The following is a 19,516-nucleotide window of genomic DNA, read 5'->3' as shown; positions in this document are numbered from 1 at the left end:
TCTCCTGAAAGAATGAATCTCACCTGTGATTTACTCATGACTTCATCACTTATGAGTAAGACAGTATTCCAAAGCTCAAACTCATAAAATCTTTAGAGCACACCATTCTGCATGCCTCTATAGCAAAGCATGTCTTTCTTGGCTTCCAATAAAACTAAAGCAGGAAGTAGGAGTTATTTTTTTCCACAAATTTATCAGTGGCTACTGCTTCTGTAGGGTGTTAAAGTTCAGAATCAATTAGCTGAATATCTGTAATTGTCATTTACCTTCAGAACCTGAAAAAAAGGGCACTAAGCCTGTGGTTTTAATGACAAATTTTAAGACATTATATTAATAAAAAAATTACTCTTTATTTATCTACAATGCAGTCAGGAAACATATTTTAATATCAAACCAGTATATACATCATCTAATTCTCTAGCTTGATGCAATGTCTTCATATCTTCTTTTATTTGTTTTATTAGATTCTCTGATATAAGAGAAACACATAAATATTGCCAATTCTGAGGACATTTCCTTTATATGGAAAAGGAATACAAGAAGAAAATGATCTTTCATTTTTGAATCTCCTTGTCCCAGTCAGACCATCTATAAGAAGAGAAGTCTAACCCTCAGGTGAAAGTGATTGCACTATTTATTATAAATAATAAATTTAATTTAGTCTAAAATTACAAGATCTGTAATGGTACTCGCATGTTTCATTTTATGACATTTTCTGCAGATAAAGAAAACCTTTCTGAAAAATAAGGTTATGAAAGCATAAATACCTGCTCTCCTAGGATCACTTCTACCTGCAGGATGCTGCACTGAACTGAGACTTTTATTCAGTGCTGTTAAGTATTGACAAGAGCAAGCTGTCCCATCAACCCTTTTCTCTAATATCACCTCATAATTCTGATCTATGTTGGAATTCATACCCCATCCAATAACACAGCCAAAATACGCTGTAGGACAGGGAACTGAGCCACTGTGCAACAGCCCTGCAGGTGCACCAGCCACCAGACCAATGTTTGGACATTTGTGAATGGCCTGAGGAATCTCACTTTGCCATAAGAGAGGCAGGAAGACTATGAGTGGGAAAAGAGTGAGTCATACTAAAGTGGAGGAAGGTCCATTCTCATGGAAAATGTTCGTCAGTGCTGCCCTGTTCATTACAGGCAGTGAGGGATGACAGAACACGGTGCTGCATGCTGGCACAGACAGAGAGATGCCTCAGCACCCAGGTCATGTGCTTTTCGTCACAAAGTTTCACTCACACACGGGAAAACGGACCCTTCCTTGGGCCACCATCCAGATATTTGCCATTATTTGTCCTCTTATTCTCCTCAACTCTAAAAATAAAAGGGTGCAGACAGCAGAAATCCCTCTAGCTATGACACTGCTGTGGGTCTGGTTAATTGGCTTTCTTTTTGTATTAAGAAAATGAGAAGTTATTAAGTGGGAATAAAAAAAATGAGGGAAAGATGTCATTAATCTTGAGCCTGGAGACTTACATGCCAGTAATAAAAAGGGAAATAATGCATTGTCACATACCCCAAAACACTTGAGACAATAAAGAAAACTGGTATTGAGATTAATTATTAGAGATGATAGTCTATTATTAAGCCAAACTAATATATTTTATGGATGGATTGTGTAAATGAGACTATCCACCATTTGAACAGGAATTTCCCTCACAGAATAGAATGATGCAGCCGGGGAGTGGACCCTATTTGACTTTGGACCCAGCTGAAATGGCTGCAGTGAAGCTCAGCATGGTATGAGGTACTGAAGCGCTTGTGAAGATTCTGTCAGTATTTTGACACGTGCCACTTTTCACTACCACCAGCCACAGATGCTGAGGGTTTCACCACGGGTGGAAGCTCTTTGAATCCAGGCAGATCTTTGCCTAAGACAGCAGAATGGGCTATGATATTCCTGTTACCTCTGCCTCACCCAGGTAGGCTGTGTGAGACAGCAGCAACAGCCTCACTTCCCTGCACTGCCCTTCGCACTGTGCCCAGCCCTGCAGGTGTCTGTGCAAGAAGCAGCTTCTCCCGAAGCCATGAACGGGGACCTCTCCATACAGAGAAGAATATCCCTGAGCTTCAGTGCTGCCCGAGAATGGGAGGGAGGGGGCTCAGGGAGAGCTGTAGGGGAGACGTGAAGGTGTGTTGCTGGCGCCGCGGTGTCTCGTCATGGCTCTGTGCCTGACAGCTCAATGCATCTGCTTCCACTTCAGAACAATTTTCTGTCAGGTCGCTCCGCACCATTCCAGTGACAGCACAAACAGAGAGCACGTACGCTGCACTTGCCTGATTCCAGCTGGTCCATAGAGGACCTTGCCCCAGAGCCCCCAGCGCTGCTCCCTGCCCGCGCTGCGCCATCTGCGCCCGGTGCGCTTTCATCTCCCTAATTCTGCTCGCAGGCGCTGTCTGGCTTACCAGATACAGTGCTAACAGCATTTCACATGACAAAGTGCATGTTATTTCATACATCAAGATGCTAACTCACATGATTCAGTTTGTTTACCTTTTAATCCTTTTATTGATTATTACTGAGCAAGGGACTGCCCAGGGTACCCACAGAACGCTGTTTGGGAAAGGGAGGCATTGGCAGATACACCACACAAGTTTGCAGTAGTTTGAGTGGTTCATACAGGTGTTGGGACAGTTTAGTTTTACTTTTGTTGGAATAGGCACTGGGACTTTCTCATTGTAAGCATGGCTTTGAGTTACGGGGTTGTATGTCATCTATGTTTATTAATTCAGCTTTACCTATCTTTTTAGTAGGAAAGATCAGTCTATTGCTATTATAAAAAATTTACTTTCACAATAAAAAGCAAAATAAGTAATTTGAAAAAAATGAGAATTTTAACTGTATCATAAATTTAGCTCCGTATTTTAGGGATTCCCTAAAAATTATGAAGTGATATTTTCATACTTGATGTTCTGATCTGTTTTGGTCATCAGAGAAGCATTCTGGAATGTTTATGTGACTATTTCACTAAATGGATCCTCTGCAAGAAATGTTTTAGGTCTTCTCTTGTAAATATGATCAAAAATCAAAATGGTTAGAGGGGAAATCATAAATATAATAACAAATATTTTTCCATACTTTTCATTGTTGTTCTAGTTTGACAGAAAATTTCAGCAGATAAAAAAAAAATTAAAAAGTTATATTCTATTGCTGATGTTTTATTTTGATGGAAATTAGCCCTGTGCAGGGAATTTTACTCTTACAGACTTCTTGAATTTTCCCTGACACAGTCCACATAGCAGTATTGAAATATCTGTGCTCCTTGTTCAGAAGAAAAATATAAATTTCACCATTCTTTCTAGTAAGTTCTCCAAAACAGCCAAAGACTTTTTCCAGTTTTCCACAAAAGTATTTTCCCCTAATGCACAGGAGACAAACACAGGCCACCTTTCTGAAATACATTGGTGTGCTACAAAAATAAATTTGTAAAAAGTCTAGTATTTCCATTAGGAAAAGGAAGGAAGTTTCTGGGCTATATCAGGCAGAGAGGTGGCTCACCTTGACATCTGCAGCTGTATGAGAATCACAACTACACAAGGAAACCTGTGCCTGTAGTGCATGCAACCATGGTGTTCCTAGAGTTAAGTGAAAATACGCATCAAAGAGGGGACATAGTTTTTTGGGGTTTTTTTGTTTTTTTTTTTTTTTACTTGTTTATAAGCAGCCTCTTTGAAGATTTAAGGATTATAAAAGAAAAACATGCTTGACTGAGAGTGGTTTTCTCTAGGAGTGGGGACTGGTCACTCATCCACGTGCATTATATTAATAATCATTTCTCAAAACCTATTCCATTAGGAGTTAGACTCTTTTATAAGGACTGTGTCATCAGGGCCTTGACTGAATAACTCTGTCTCTAAATCCATTAATTAGTGAATTAATATCTCAACTATCAAATGATTTATTATCTGAAATCAACTCTCCATTTAGGATGTGTTTTTCCACAGACCTTTCCAGGACTGCTTAGCAACCATCCCCATAATCCAGGTCCACCAGAGGCATTATACCTTGCTCATGTGGGCACTTTAATGGCAGCAATTTAGCTCTGCAGGTCTGAACTTTGGTTAGCCATTTTAAGGCCCTAGCTCTGTTAGCAGTCATGTCTGCACAACTTATTTAATTGGAAAGAGTGAAGAAAGGGGATAGGTACAATCAGCTTGCTAATATTCCAGGACTCCAGGAATGGTAGAAGCAGTGGATTGCCTGGCAATAGATGAAGAACATGAGGGAAGGAGCATAACTATTTTTTTAGCCTTCAAAAGCAGCCCCATAAATGAAGTGCTGAATTCAGAGTGATGAGCTCTGCTTTTCTGGGGTCTCCTTAGGCCACACTCGGCAGCAGTCACAGCACCAGCACATATATTCCAGTGTGAAGCCCTGAGGGAGCAACATGTTGCTGCTTCTGTGGATTACAGGCAACCACCTCCCCAAAGCCAGGACTAATCTGGGCTTCAGAGTAATTGCACCCATGTGAACACTCTCCTAAAGACTTTTCCTAAGGCTTTCCCCAGCCAGCAGCTGTGTACACAGCACTCTGCTCACCATGAGTAAGCATCTCCAGCAGATCCAGCCAGGAAGCCCTGGAGAGCCTTTTGTGCCTCACACCAAATAACTGAGAGGTTTCAGCAGCACTGCAGGGCATCAGAATTAAATATCATCCCAAAGAACAAAAAGGGACCTGTCATAAACTACTGCAGGAGGGCTAAGTGGTGTTTCTAGCTCCAGAGGGACATATATAACCCAGGAGGACTAATAACCCATGAAGTTAATTTCTGCTATTGCTTCAAAGTGAAGTGCCCTTCTGTTCATAAGACAGGCAAAATCAAAAGTCACCCAGAGAGTGATTGTACTGTTTTTTCTTTTATTACATCTGTTTGAGGTGATCTGGATATCCCTGAAAAATTACATTGTTGGGCACATTTGCTGAAAGTCTAGAATTCAACATGACAGACTGATCTCCTTCTCTTAAGTCTTAGAACAATCTAATTGCTTAATAGCTAAGCAACATGTTTAATGTTTAAACAGTAAATCCCCTCTTTAGCTCACTCTGCACCAGGACACTTAGTCATTGAATGATTTCAGAGGCTGTGTCCCCATGCTGGCTGTCAAAAGTAGCCACTGTTCTCAAGCTTAGCACCTGTCACTGCCATGAATACAGAAATACTAATTCAAATGTTTAACTTCGGGGGCAAAGAAAGTTAATGACTAAAAGAACACTTCCATTTTTAGCCTTACAATGCCATCAACAACAATGAGAATTTTCCTTTGAAAGCAGAGTTTGATATATTATAAGAGATATGATAAACATATTTCTTAACTCTTTCCCATGAGTTCAAGTTGGCAGGCTGAAATTGGAGGGTGAAGTGATTCCTTTAGTGCTGTAACCCACATTTACAACTCTGACAACCTTTGAAGCATAGAGGCGTAGCCTCTGTTGGCAAAGGGCAAGGTGAAGACTGACCCAGTCCTGTAATCTGCATTTCTGACTCACTCTTTGCCACTACATTAATGGCACAAGTGTGTTGGCCAAGTGTGGCTTTCGAAAATGCTGAGAGTTGTGGATTTCTTCCCTGAAAAAGTTTCATTAAAAAAAAAATGCTACAATGTTTCCCAAGCAGTTCTGAAGCACGAAAAAAATGTGTTCAGGCTGTGCTCAGCCTGGTAGGAAATCAACTTCCACCTTATTCTGAGCTACGCACAGCCTAACCCCTGCTTCCTTTCACCAACAATGAGCTGGCTTGAATAGATATAGTAGGTCACATTTAGGCCCTTGATAAAGACCTCTCCAAGAAGACTCAGATCTTAAGCAGGAATCTAGAAATGTCTTCTGGGATGCCTACAGAACACCACCCTGCAGCAATGATGAAGGTCAGTTGACAACAGTGGCTGGAACAGCATTAATATGTGATGTGGGGAGCTGTTCATCTCATGGTCCCTTTCTCATCTATATCTGGTTTCTGACACCCTCTTGTTTCTCCTCCTTATCCCAAAACCCCACCTGCAATATACAAATAAATGCACCCAGTGCCTACTGTGGTCATCACTAGCTGCAAGGGACCATCCTTCAGAAAAGGCATAAAAAACTACTTTGGATTCTCTACAAACCACAAAGCTGACTCTGTCTTGAGTGGTGCTGTATGTATCCCACTGAAGCCAGGGAAATGTTCCTGACAGCCTGAAGTAGCCCCAATACAAAGAAGGTGGTTTGAATTTTGAATTGCACTGAAAGGTAGTTTGTGAGTTGCTGCAGTGGGCTGCCAATAAATTAAGTGTCTGTACACTAATACTGTGTATGCAGAAAAAAAACTAACCTAGAATAGCTGGTAATTTTACAGAACTTTTATTTTAGGATTCAGAAAGCTGCATTTCATGAGTTGATTAATTCTTCTTTTCACTGGCTTGTGTTTTGTTTATCTCTACTTAGTTTTCCATTACTTATTATTTCTCTTTATCCAGCCTACCCACTGAAGTCATTTAGCCATTGCTTGCATCTCTTATGTCACTATATTTTCACTGCAGAAGGTTCATAAACCCTTGCAGAATCTGTAAGTGCTTATCTCAGCTGCTTGGCTCTATGACCAATAGGCAGCTGGTGTGAACATAGGTTTTCCACTTGACTTGGTGGAGTTTGGCTTTAAATTTTATACAGAATGTTATGTGTGGTTTGTTTTCAATAAAAATTAGTCCAGTTCATTGTTCCTATGATTCATGTGAAAAAAAAAAATCTTCTTCACCTCTTCACATAATCCTGTCCTTGGGAAAGTTAGCACAAAACAATCAGGTAAGAAATTAAAGAAAATCATTCATTCATTCAAGAAGACATATCATGGGAAAATCCACCCTTCCCACTGCTTTGTGAAGAGGAGGTGTGTTTGGTAGAACAGCCAGTGAGTCTGTGAGAGTTAGAAGAAAGACTCTGATTTGAAGACACCCTAAATTTAGAGTGAAAAGAACTACAGCTTTTAAATTCTGCCTCTGCACTCCAGAGACAAAGGGTACAACATTCAGCTGCACAAGAAACCCTCCCCAGCCTGCAGCCTGGGTTTCAGCGCTTGTGAAGTGGAATAGCACCAGTGTGCGGGGTTAAGGGAGCAAAGCTGCAGTGCTTAGAGCATGCAGCAGCCAGGCATCAAAATCTTTTTTTCCTAGAAAGAGCCTTCTCATTATTTCAAATATGGTATTATTGAACCTTATGACTCATTTAACATTCCAAAAGAGTATCGCAAAACAGGTACAACATTTTCATTATCAGAGTTTTCCAAATGAAAAAAAAAAGTAATAATAAAAATTGCTGATATTCTAAAATTTCTGAAAGAATTTATATGGCATTTTAAACTGGGAAGATGCATTCAGGAGCTTTCAGGAATGGAAAATGTGGACACTCCTTTGGAAAGCTTTGAGAAGAGTGGAAGTTTTTGTTAACAAACTAATGGTTGCTCACTGGTATAGAAACCAATTGGATACACTGGCATAATGAGGAAGATGCCAGATTTTCTTTGTCTCACTGAAATTATTTCAGTTAACTTTCTCAGCATTTGACAAACTTTTAAAATGCGAGATATACATAACATACCACTGAAAAGATCTGATTAACATTTTTAGTATTGACAACCCTTTGGAAATCACAGTATCACTGTTTCACGTACCCTCTTCATCTGTCTGTACCCTGGTTTTGATTATACTCAAATGCTAATAGTTTAGTAGAGAATAAATTTACTGCTTCTTCAGTGACTAACAGACAACCTCTTTTCCTTTTATATATATTTAGTATCTATATCAATACATCTACACACATGCATATATACTTGCACATATTCATGAGTATGATTTTATTTATGTTTTATATATCTTCCATGTAATTAGCTCTAATAAGCAGTCTTATGTTTGAAATTATTTTTCTCCTTTTCCATGAATGCAAATCTTGCAAATTTGCTGCTGTATTTATAAATCAAATTTGCTGCTGTATTTGTAAATCATTTAAGCTAGGCATTGATACTTCAATATTAGAGTTCTCAACTCAATTGCAAGCATTTAAAAGTGATAAAAAAGCAGTAGGATTTGATCCCACAATTAATTACACACAGGCACCAAAATGTAAACAAATTTTTGATCAGAGAAAAGGCTGAACAGGGAAAAAAAAAAAAACAGTAAAAAAACAAACAAAAAAACCCTAGGAAGAAAAAAAAAAAAAAAAAAAAAAACAAAGAAGAAAAACCCCCAACAACTACAACAACAGAAATCCCGACATCCTGAAGAAAACCATCCTAAGCACCCCAGCAGAAAAGTGCAGAGGAATGGTAAATTGTGTCCAATGCCAACAACAAACAAATCTGCTCACAGAAGCCATGTTAGGATAGCATTACTTTTTGAGAAGATTGTATCCATTTCCTTGTCATTTAACCTGCCTCTGATTACTTTCTTATGCAACAGTCTCTCTTGGAACATTGCGTCATGGAAAAGAAAGGTGGAGCTGTTATATTCATAGTCATTAACTACCGGTATGTTTTTGACTCCTCCTGCCTGACACTCCATCTATACCTTCTGAGGAAGGAACACCCTGCCAAAATACAGAATTAGCAACATTTCTAACATAATTTGCTACAAGGTTTATCACCTCTTGTTACGCAGAAATAAGTAAATCCCCTTTTCCATTTGCAGGTGCCTTGGGAAATGCCAGTTCTGAGGAGAGGAGAAGAGGCTGTGTATCTGTCCTGTGCAATTAATATCTGCTTATCCTGGGATGAAGTTGTCATTTGGTTCTCATCTCAGCTAGACCAGCAGGTTGGTGCCAGCCCTGTAATGGCAGCAAACACCATCCCACAGTGTTTGAAATAAACCAGAGAAGTTGTTTAACAGAAAAACCTTAGAGAGGGGAAAGAGGAATCTGTCTGACCTGTGTTTTCTCCTGCAGAAGTCAAATACCTTGAAACTCAAAGCTGTATGAAGTGCTGTAGAGAAGAGCTAACAAATTTTCGATCCTGCATGCAGTCCAGTCCCAGCAGCAGGATTCCCAGACTGGCTCAGTGCCACACACTTGGGAGCAGATGCATTCTTAAGGGAAAATAGATGGGCTTGGAGCTCATGATACAGATGATGTTGCATCTGCTTTGATTCTAGATGCTGCTTTTTTGAGCCCATGCAAGTATCTTGGTACAGAACTAGACTAAAAAGCATCAGCATGTGTTTTAACTACTGCTCTCAAGGTCAGCCCTGGCATCACATAAATTGTGTTCAGATGCTGGTCTAAAAAAGACCAAAGTCTCTTTGACCCCATTAAAATCCTCAAAACAATGTAATCATAATTTTATTTTTAGGGCGCCCTCATCTGTCCTGTAGCAATGGCTCCTTGGGATTCCTTTAGGGCCCCTGGAAAGCAGCAGGCACTTCAGGAAGGCCTGCTTGGTGCTACCCAGGCCCATCAATCACTGCCTGCAGATGCTGCCTCCCAGAGCTGAGCACAGAAGATGCCCCACCTTGATAAGCTGGGCACACATCTGAAGCCAAATGTGGTGGATTCAAATCCCACATTTCCCAACAGCTACTATCGAAATCTCACAGGCTGGCCTAGGCAAGGTGCCTCCTCCTTCATGGCTCATTGCAGGTACCTCTTTTCCTGAAGTTTTTCTTACAGTGCTGGGATGCAATACGAGTTTTGACCCTTGCTAAGAAACTTGTAGGTGTGCACATTCTCCAGGTACTTTCCAATTTACTAGAGGGGACTCAGGGATGAGGGTTTGGAGTTGATGACCTCCAGAGGTCCCATCTCAACCACTCTGTGATTCTGTGATGATAAGGGATTTTACCTATCACCTCTGTAGGGGCTGCCTCTCTGTGAGGATTAGATGAAGCCTTCTCCCCTGGGTTTGACACTCGGATTCTCTCACCTGTATCACACTGAAATAGGATGAACAGAGAGGTACAAATTGCCAAAATCACAAGGGTCAAATGAATGGCAGGTTCAGATGCAGTTTTTGGAAACGGACATAATTGTTATGATTCAGAGCTGGCACTGAGCAGAGAAGTTGGCTTCCAACTCAGAAGGTCACTCAAATTCTGGGTTTGAACTGTCCAGTTTACCCTGAGAAATCATACCCGAATGCTTCTGTGAAAGGCCAAAACCAGAAAGTATGTAAGGCTGCTCACTGCAGAAAATCAAGCAATTGACCAAACCAGCAATTACTGCAGGATCCAGATAATCTCTGCATACAGAGAGGAGAAGTTTGGGGCTTTCTGAAGATAAAATCCTGCTTTTTTGAACTCAGTTGCAAGAAAAAATCCAAATCCAAATATGATTTCACCCTACATTATGCTATTGCCAGTGTGGAGGTTTTTTGGTTATAGATAAGGATCAGCCAGGGTTTATTGCAAAGTTTATTTTGTAGTAAGCCTGTAGCAGCAATTAAAGTTCCAAAACAGTTTTCACATACTAGTAATTTAAAGAAAAGTACATCTCTGAAGATGTAATTTTCCATTTTTAATCTCTATCCAAAGATATTCATTAACTTTGAGCAAATTCCTGTCAAACAGTTATAATTGTATGAAAAAGATACTTTTGCAGATATAAAAAAAGATGACTGCTGACTTTTTCCTTTCTCTTCTATAAGATAAGCCAACAGAAATGACCTTTAAAGACTGGTACATAAATAACAGGTCAGGAACTTGTTCATAAATGCACTATAAAATTAAAATGGAAAAAAACTAAATTATAAATCCTGAATGCCGGGTAATAACAATGCACAGTTGAAAGCAGCAATAAGATATTTTGATTCCTTTCAAGTCACATCCTGCTTCCTAAAATGATATCTGAGGTCACAAAACTAATACATGTGGAAATGGAGTTCAGTTTTAGCTTAGATGCCAGAACATAGGTGATTTCAGCCTCAGTGCAAAAGTTGTAGCTGTGTACAATATTACAAAAGCTCCTTTTATAATTATGTCAAGCAAAATAAAAAAATTTCACACCACAAGGTAGGATAACTGTCGCAGACATTTCTCCACAGAAATCCTTTTCTTTCATATTTCTGTGTCTTCGGGAGCCAGAGGCCCCCGAAGAGAAGGTAAACAATTATTATCAGCTGCTGTGGAATGCAATAGGATTCACCTTGATTGGCTCATTTTCTATGTTGATAATTAAGGGCCAATCATCAGTTCAAGCCAGGGGACTGAGTCCTTGGCCACAACTTTGTTGTGGGTTCTTTTCTATCTCTTCTTAGCTTAGCTAGCTGCTCTGCAAACCTCTCTCTATATTCTTTTTAGTATAACTATAATGTATTATATAATATATTAATAAATTCAGCCTTCTGATCAAGATACAAGATTCACCGTCTCTCTATCACCAGCCAGCAGCCCACACAGGTCGCTGTAATATCTGGTGACCCGACGTGTCAGAGCAAAAATTAATCTGATAAGACCAGAGGAGCAAAATTGCTGCACTGGGTAAAAATCCTGTATGTGTGGCATTTGAGGGTTGCTTTGAAGTGACCTCAGAAAGTGGATTCAAGCCAGGAGCTGAAGAACCGAAGATCCTGATTTGGACAGAGTTCACAGCCAAGGCTGACCACAAAGAGAATCTTTCTTCTGGAAAACCATCAGGAAAGATGATGGAAAAGAGCAGCAGACCTGTGGAGCTGGCCAGAGCAAGCTGGACTCTTTCAGAAGGTACTGTTCACTTTTCTATCCCTGATGAACCAGCCCTTCGTAGCTTGTGGCTGTTTGTATGGCAGACCCATGCCTTGCCAGAAGAGATTCAATTCTCCCCTTCAGAGGAGAAAATCATGGCCCTCTGGAAATATTGGTGCAGAGAAGATGGTTGCTTTTTGCCAGAAACAGATATCTATGGGTTCTTTAGATGGGCAAAGCTTTTTGGGTTCTTTACTGATATTCTGTATGCTTTAGATGCTTTTGTCTGGGAGTGCATGGACTCGATTATCCAGTGCGTCTACCTGGAGGGATGCGTGTTGCCTTCCATCTACCCAGCATTTATAAAGCTTTTCCCAGTCCTGAAGCGCAGAGCAGCTTGTTTTCAATGGATATCTAACTGTTATGGCCAGGCTCCAAGACCAAGTACACAATTAATATCTAGTTAATGATATCCTATCATAGTGTACTGATCTATTATTTTGGGGGTTATATTTATCTATATCAAAATAAAATATTTCATTATGTAGATTTTCTAGTATTTTTTATAAAAAACAGAATGAACTAGGTATTTTTCCCTCCTTACACTTGCAGAAATCATTCTCTACAAATCCTGAATGAGAATACCATAGTAGATACTAGTAAAAAGACATTAGCAATATCCATTTATCTCTTGTGAGAAGGATGTTTCAGGCACAGCAGTGGTTCTGTGAAGTAAACTAAGAAAACAACCTTCTCAGGCTCTTGTGGAGGCATTATCAAATTGAAATACTCAAAGAGGGAAGAATTCCATCTTGATGATGATGGCCAGACCCATCACAACACCTGACACTGAAGGAAACCAATACCAATTTCTACCCCTGTGGCTCCTGGAAAAGAGAGTGTGGGTACCAATTGTTTACTGGGCAGTTTGGAAACATAAAATAAATTTAAGAGCACAAAGCCCTGCCCCTCAGTTATGCCTCTGTTTAATACTGAGTAGTCCTTAGCAAAGGCCCAAGTCTGAAAAAAATTAAGGTCATACTCCTCCTATTTCCACAAACTACTTAGCTCTTAATGGAAGCTTTCTTATTGATTTCAATAACTTTATTCATATGGGATGAATCCTTAAATGTTTGGCTCTAATGACACTCCTCCAAACCTTGAGGTTAAGCATTAAAGTCCAGATCCTTGTGGGTATTTACGTGTTTAATCATTTTCCTGTATCAGAGCTAGCCCATAAAGACACGTTCCAAATTCTTGGTCATAAGGCATGACAGTTCCTAGATATTTCTTTCTGTCACAGGCAGCCTGCCAACTGGGAAGCTTCTTTGCCTCAAAACTCCAAGAATACCGTGTTTCAGTCTGGCGTGGGGAACTGCTCACTAAATTAAGATCACGTAATACATAGAGGCACAATGTTTTCTTTTGGTGATATAAACTCCTGGAATGCACTATAGCACTGCAAAAACCCCACATCTCCCTTCTGTGTTACACCCTCTGTCTTTATGCCAATGGTTTTTAATCCCACACAAAAACAAAAAACCACGGAACAAATTTTCTAAATATAATTTTTAAATGGCAAATACTTTGATAGGGTTTCTGACTTCAGTGGGTGTTAAGTGTCCGTGTCAATCTTTTTCATATGCAGCCTGAAAGTTGTTTTTCCTTCGCACAGTTGCTTTTTGTTCTGTTGATTTACAGCAGAGGATTTGAATGTGTCGCTTTTCCTTTTTGGATCTTTAAACACATTGCTTAATTCCATCAACAGAGGTCACTGCAGCTCCTTTCCTCTTTGGTGAAAGTGCTCCTCTTCCAGCAGATAAAGCATAATTAATGCTGTCATCTAGCAGAAGTTTAGTTTATCCATTATTTTAGCGACAGAAAAATTACTACAGGAAAATTTGTACATAGTAGAAAGCTGAAGCCCAACAAAATCAAAACAAACTAAAACAAAACCCTACCAATAACAATAATAATAAAATGAGCTCATTTGAGCTTTGAAACTTAACCTAATTCATGCAAACTTGAATTAAAAAACATGCAACTTTATATGAAGTTCTGTGCTTGGTCACTACATCTGTCCTTCTTTACATTACCCAGGAACAAGACATGTAAATCTGATCTTGGCACCAGCTGTTCTATCTGCTCTGCAGCTCGTGGTAAATCAGTATCAGGCAATTCTACACTATGGGAAAATAAGAAAAAAGCTCCTTTAAATTGCTAAGACTTTTGTCAGCAGTTATTACTTACATTTGCATCAGTCTGCATACTTATGAAAATGATGAGGAATGATTTTGGAATATTTATCATTAAGTGGAGTTCAAGCCAAAAGGTCCGTCTGAAGCTGCAGTAATGTGAGCCTTGCAATTTTCTATCACTAAAGGCATTACAGCTGACAGAGCCTCATACACTTGCAGGCAGAGTCTTTTAGAAATTAAGAGAATATGGGAGTTACACACAGTGAGACACTGTTAAAGATATGTATATCTATATCTATATCTGTGTATATGTGGTCTATGTGTACATATAGAAATAACTTAATTTATTGAGGAGGAAAACAAGATTTGTCTCAAAGATAAAGCAGTCGTAATGCCTTTCTTTGAAAAGACACTTTTCTTTCATGAGTTCCAAAAGGATCAGGTCACTGGAATACTAATTCAGGCACAGTAAGCTGCATTAATTTGTTCCCCACTAAGGTCTAAGCAATCACTGGAGTCAGTGGAGGCAGAGCTGTTTATCAGGTGGTGACCAAGGTAGCCATCCGCACGTTAATCAATTTATGCCCTAAATGCCATTGGCTGCCTCCAGCAGATCCCCTCCAATTTTAGCCCCAGGGGTTCTGTCCAGACACCCTAAAGGTGCCCAAGGGGCCTCTCTAAGCTCTGGCTGCTGATCCAGGGAACAAAGAGCTTCTGCGGTTCCTCTACCAAATGTGGCCAAAGACGAACTGTGGCATCTTTTCATTGTGTACATGCCTTAGCCCTGAGTGCCTTTAGGCCTAAGAGATTTGTCCTAATTCTAATACCTGTGCTAAACATCTCCAGCTTCACATTCCCATCAGAGGAAAGGGAAGAGGAGCAACTTCCAAGAGTTTCTGTTCCATTTTCCAAGAAAAATGTGTGTTTGCCATAGTATATTCACTTCCTACCTTGTCACCAGCTTTTGGAACTAAGTAAAACATGCAGAACATACATAGTTTTTTGAAAGGAACAACAGTGAATGTACAAGGGAAAAATGAGTGGAAAACTATTTTTTTACATTACATATATTTTGTACATGATTCTTAAGTATGGATAAGTTTTATGACATGTTTTAGGACATTGGGTGTTTGTAAGCAGCAAGTCCTGGCGTCTGGCTTGAAGCAGTGCACAAACAATTTCTGTTTTTCTGACTTTTTTGTGGTGTGAGATGAATGAAAAGCTTCAGCCTGTTCTTTTGTTCCGTTCTGTAGGTTTCAGTCATCTGAAAACCAAAGGGAAGTAAAGGTAGACTTGGGGTCAAGGAACCAAAGTCTCTTTTTTAATTTTTTTTTCACCCTTTATCACTGCTGATTCATTGGAGCAAGGAGCAAATGGTGCTAGGCTTAGTAGCAAATAATGACTCCAAATTAATACCTGGCACAGGTGCCAGCAGTTTAATTTCAAGCATCTTTTATGATAATTTTGTATTTTGCCAAATAGGTTACTGATGAGAAAGCATTGAGCTGTGTCTGATAATCTGACCTGTGTTTGCACATGTAAAAGTGATGTTGCAGATGACCAATACCTGTGCCCATAGCTCACTGTGGCTATTCTTGACAGATCCTTCTTCTTTTCTATGTTTCTCCCACAAGGATGGTGGAAAAATAAGTCAGGTATGATGTTCAGATTGGCTGTCTACTTCTGCACATTGTTGGTGTGGCTGCAATCTGCCCTGCCAAAGAAAACTCTGAAAATCAGAACTTGACATTGTTTTCTCCAGTCCATGTCACTTTTCTTATGATTGAAAGGTAGTCAAAATTTTCCATAAGGATGGGTGGACTAGAAATAAACAAGAATCAATATTAGCTTTTGAAATTTAACACCTGTGAAACCAAAGAAGGAAAGAAAAAGAAGTTTCACTTGTGATTAACACTGAGACAGATTCTCAACATGAAATTAACTAGGTAACTTAGCTCAATAAACTTCCAGTCATTTTAACTGGTTCTGAATATTACTCATAAACCTAACATCTTTAATTTTAAGGTTCTAAAGTATAGTGAGTTTGGCTAGTCAGTAAATATAATTGTCCTACCTAAAAAGCAAACAAAATATAGAGATAAGGTAATCTGCTTTTCCACTCTCTGTGTTTGTATTTTATGCACATATGTAAATAGAAAATTTTTAAAAGATTACATATGAAAAAAGGAAGATTGAAAATATTTGTTGCTATTTTCCAGTCACCCACAGGCTTTCAAATAGTAGCTTCCACTCATATAAGACAATAAAATGTGAGGTTTTGGGGTCTAAGTTTTTGGGCCACAGAAAAAAACCTTGAAAGTGCTAGTTCTCAAAACTGACACAACCAGCAGGAAAATAAAGAATATTTCACAATATTTTTCATCTTCTGTTATTTATAAGTTGTGTTTTGCATCCATAGCCATTTGATGGTTTCCCCTGCAGATATCACTGGTCCTCTTTCTTTGACTACTTCTCTCATAAATATGAATTTTATCCTTCTCACATTAAACATGATCACTATAAGCCTCTCCAGCCTTGAACTCTGACCTACTCTCCTGAATCCCATATAGCTTCCCTTTGCTGCTCTGAGCACATCTGAACTCTTGTCATTTAAGCCAGCGTACCTCCTTGGCACACACACAGCACTAAATCAGTCTACCCATAGCTCCCACCAGGACATTTACTCTTTTTCTTGTGCTGCAGCTTCTCCTCTCTGCCTTCAATGGACACCTGCCGGCTCCATGCACTGGGGTTTGAGCTGTGCTGCAAGGGGAGATGCCTCCCCCGAGCCCCTGGTTCTGCATCCTTTGCCAGTGTCCTCCCCTGGTGTGACTCACAAACTCTTTGGGGTCTGTCACAGCATCCTTCCCTATCCTGCTTGCTGGCATTATCCTGTAAGCAGCAGTTTTCCCCATGGGTGCTGTACAGATGGCAGCAGCCCTGACTGCTCAGGGGTGGGCACCACTGTCCCTTGAAGAGACACCACAGCAAAGCCTTCTTCCGTGCACCCTGCTAACTTGGATGTAACATCCATCACAGCCTGGATGCTCCCTGCACAAGGTGCTATCTTGTCTGATTGCTGGCACTCCACTTGCTGCTGCAAACTTCATGCTGACTTCTCTAAGGCAGAGATTCTTCTTTTACTGCACATTCTTACTTGCCAGGGATATTAATTGAAAAGCAATAGCTGCAGAAAGAGCAACAAGATCTAACAGTTAATTACACTGTGCAATAAACATGAAAGTACTGCCAGCTCCTCACAACATATCACTGACCTCAATAAATGCTCCCTTTTTCTGCAATATTCTGTTTGAACATTGTTGCTTTTGCTCCTAAAATATGTTCTCATTGTGATTGCTCTTGTCTTATTTTTCTCATTGATTAACAAGTTCTCATTGATTAACAAGGTGTTAATCAATCAAGTCTCATTGATTAACAAGGTGTGAGGTGGTTTGGGCTGGGATAGAGTTAATTTTACTCATAGTAGCTCATATGGGCCTGTATTTTGGATTTGTGCTGAAAACAGTGTTGATAACAGGACTTTCTGTTATTGCTGAGCTGTGCTGACAGAGTTCTGTGTACACAGAGCACAGAGCTGCTCTGCCTCTCACCCCACCAACGAACAGGCTGGGGGTGCCAAGGCAGCTGACCAGGTGAGCAAAGGGATACCCCACACCTTGTGGTGTCATGCTCAGCAACAAATCTGGGGAAATAGGAAGGAGGGGAGGACAGTCGGAGTGATGGTGTTTGCCTCCACAAGTCACTGTTATGTGTGGGGGAGCCTGGTTTTCCTGGAGATACCTGAACCCCTGCCTGTCCATTGGAAGTGGTGAATGAATTTCTTGTTTTCTTTTGCCTGTGTGTGTGTGACTTTTGCTTCACTTACTAAACTGTCTTTGTCTCATCCCACAAGGTTTTCCTCCTCTTCTCTCCCCCATCCCACCACGGGGGAGTGAATGAGTGACTGCATGGGGCTGAGTTGCAAGGCGGGCTTAAACCACATTACCACATCATCTTCTGTTTTCTCTACTGTGAAAGGTAAAGGCTATTAATTATTATTCCTTCCTGAAACTCATCTGTCTTGCCAAGGAAACAGTCTTCATTTTCTAAGCTCTTATTTCCTCTCTGGATTTTGAATAATATTCTTCACCTTCTGGGCATGGATTTCCTGTGCCAGTTTACCTTAAATAAGTGTGGAATTTAAATTCCTGAGTAAATAGCACTCTACCAGCCTAAAAAAAAAATAAAGGAAAGAGGTCTTGAATTAACTACCTTTGTAAATTACAGCACAAGGTTCCTGGATGTGACCCAGGCTCAAGAGCTTAAGAATGCCCACACACTGGATTTAAATTCATGCCCTAAACCATTTCAGCTTTCTTTATGGTGAGGCCTGAAAGCCTATGGACATGGATTAAGTTACTTGCAATAAGATATTGCTGTAGTTATTGCTACTTAAAATATAAGTAATGTGCTTCTTTCAGAAGAACTTTTTTCCCCACAAAAAATAACTATAAAAAAAAAAAGTGCAACATTATATTTTGGAACATATTTTATATAGGCATCTGCAGCATTGCTTCTTGGCTGATGGCCAGCAAAGCCATTAACAGCAACTAATGGCACAGAAGGAAATTTTCTTCCAGTACTATTTACTAATTGCTAGGAATGAAAACTAAAAATAGACTTTACAAGTTTAGGAGTTTGTAGACTGCAAAATCTGAGAGCACTTTATTAACTTCTAGCTTCTCTACAGCTTTACACTCTCTGAAGTTCTGGGTCATTGATTTCATCAACAAGATTAGGAATGAAGCAAAGGAGGGAGATTTGACTCCATCTATGCACTAATTGTCTTAGTATTTTATTATTTTTCTCTAGTCCTAATATAAACCCATAATTAGAAACTGAATGTTTTGCTCCCTACTTCTGACAGGTAATTATATTATGCTCCACAACTTGTACAATATTTAAGGAATTTAGGAGTCAATTTTGAGCCTATCTGTCAAACATATACGGGTCAAAATGCACAGATTCCTCTTTTTCATGGTGTGTACCTAGTCCCTTCCCAGGCCATTCCTGACATCCCATAAATCCTTGTCTCACAGAGTTTGTCCAGTTCCCTGATTTAATTCGCTGATTAAATCTTGTTAAAGATGAAATGCTGAATTTGCTGCTCACAGTAATTCCTCCATTAAAGCTGTCTCTCATGAGCCTCCCTTGGAAGATGAGACACTATCCCTTCTTCATCTTTCTTTCAGATTTCCACATTCTCCTGTTCCCAAGGATTGCCAGCAGTTCCTATCCCCCACCAGCCAGTTTTGGAGATCCTAATCCCCCACAACTCTGCGATGCAGAAGCAGGTTTCACACCTCTTCTAGTTGTCCTACTCCATGCACCTCTGTGGCCTTAGACCACATCATATGGGTACTAATTTTGCCCTCAATTAAATATCATGTGGCAAATATCGTGTGGCTCACAGTGCAATTTAAGAACTGAGTTTGTATAGTAACTCTTTCCCTTAATATCATGTTTTAATTTAGATTTATGATATGTCAATATAACTTGCTGTAGGACTGAGATCTGGTGCAAGGCTTTTGTTTAAAAACTCTGTGGAGCACTTCCTCCTTTGGTGGAGCTGGGTTTATTTGTTGATTTTCAGGTACAGAACTGTATTTCATTGCTAATTCAGT

The sequence above is a fragment of the Ammospiza nelsoni genome, chromosome 2 (assembly GCF_027579445.1).
Source record: "Ammospiza nelsoni isolate bAmmNel1 chromosome 2, bAmmNel1.pri, whole genome shotgun sequence".
NCBI classification, from domain to species: Eukaryota; Metazoa; Chordata; class Aves; order Passeriformes; family Passerellidae; genus Ammospiza; species Ammospiza nelsoni.
The sequence above is the reverse complement of the archived record's forward strand: the minus strand, read 5'-3'. Positions refer to the sequence as shown.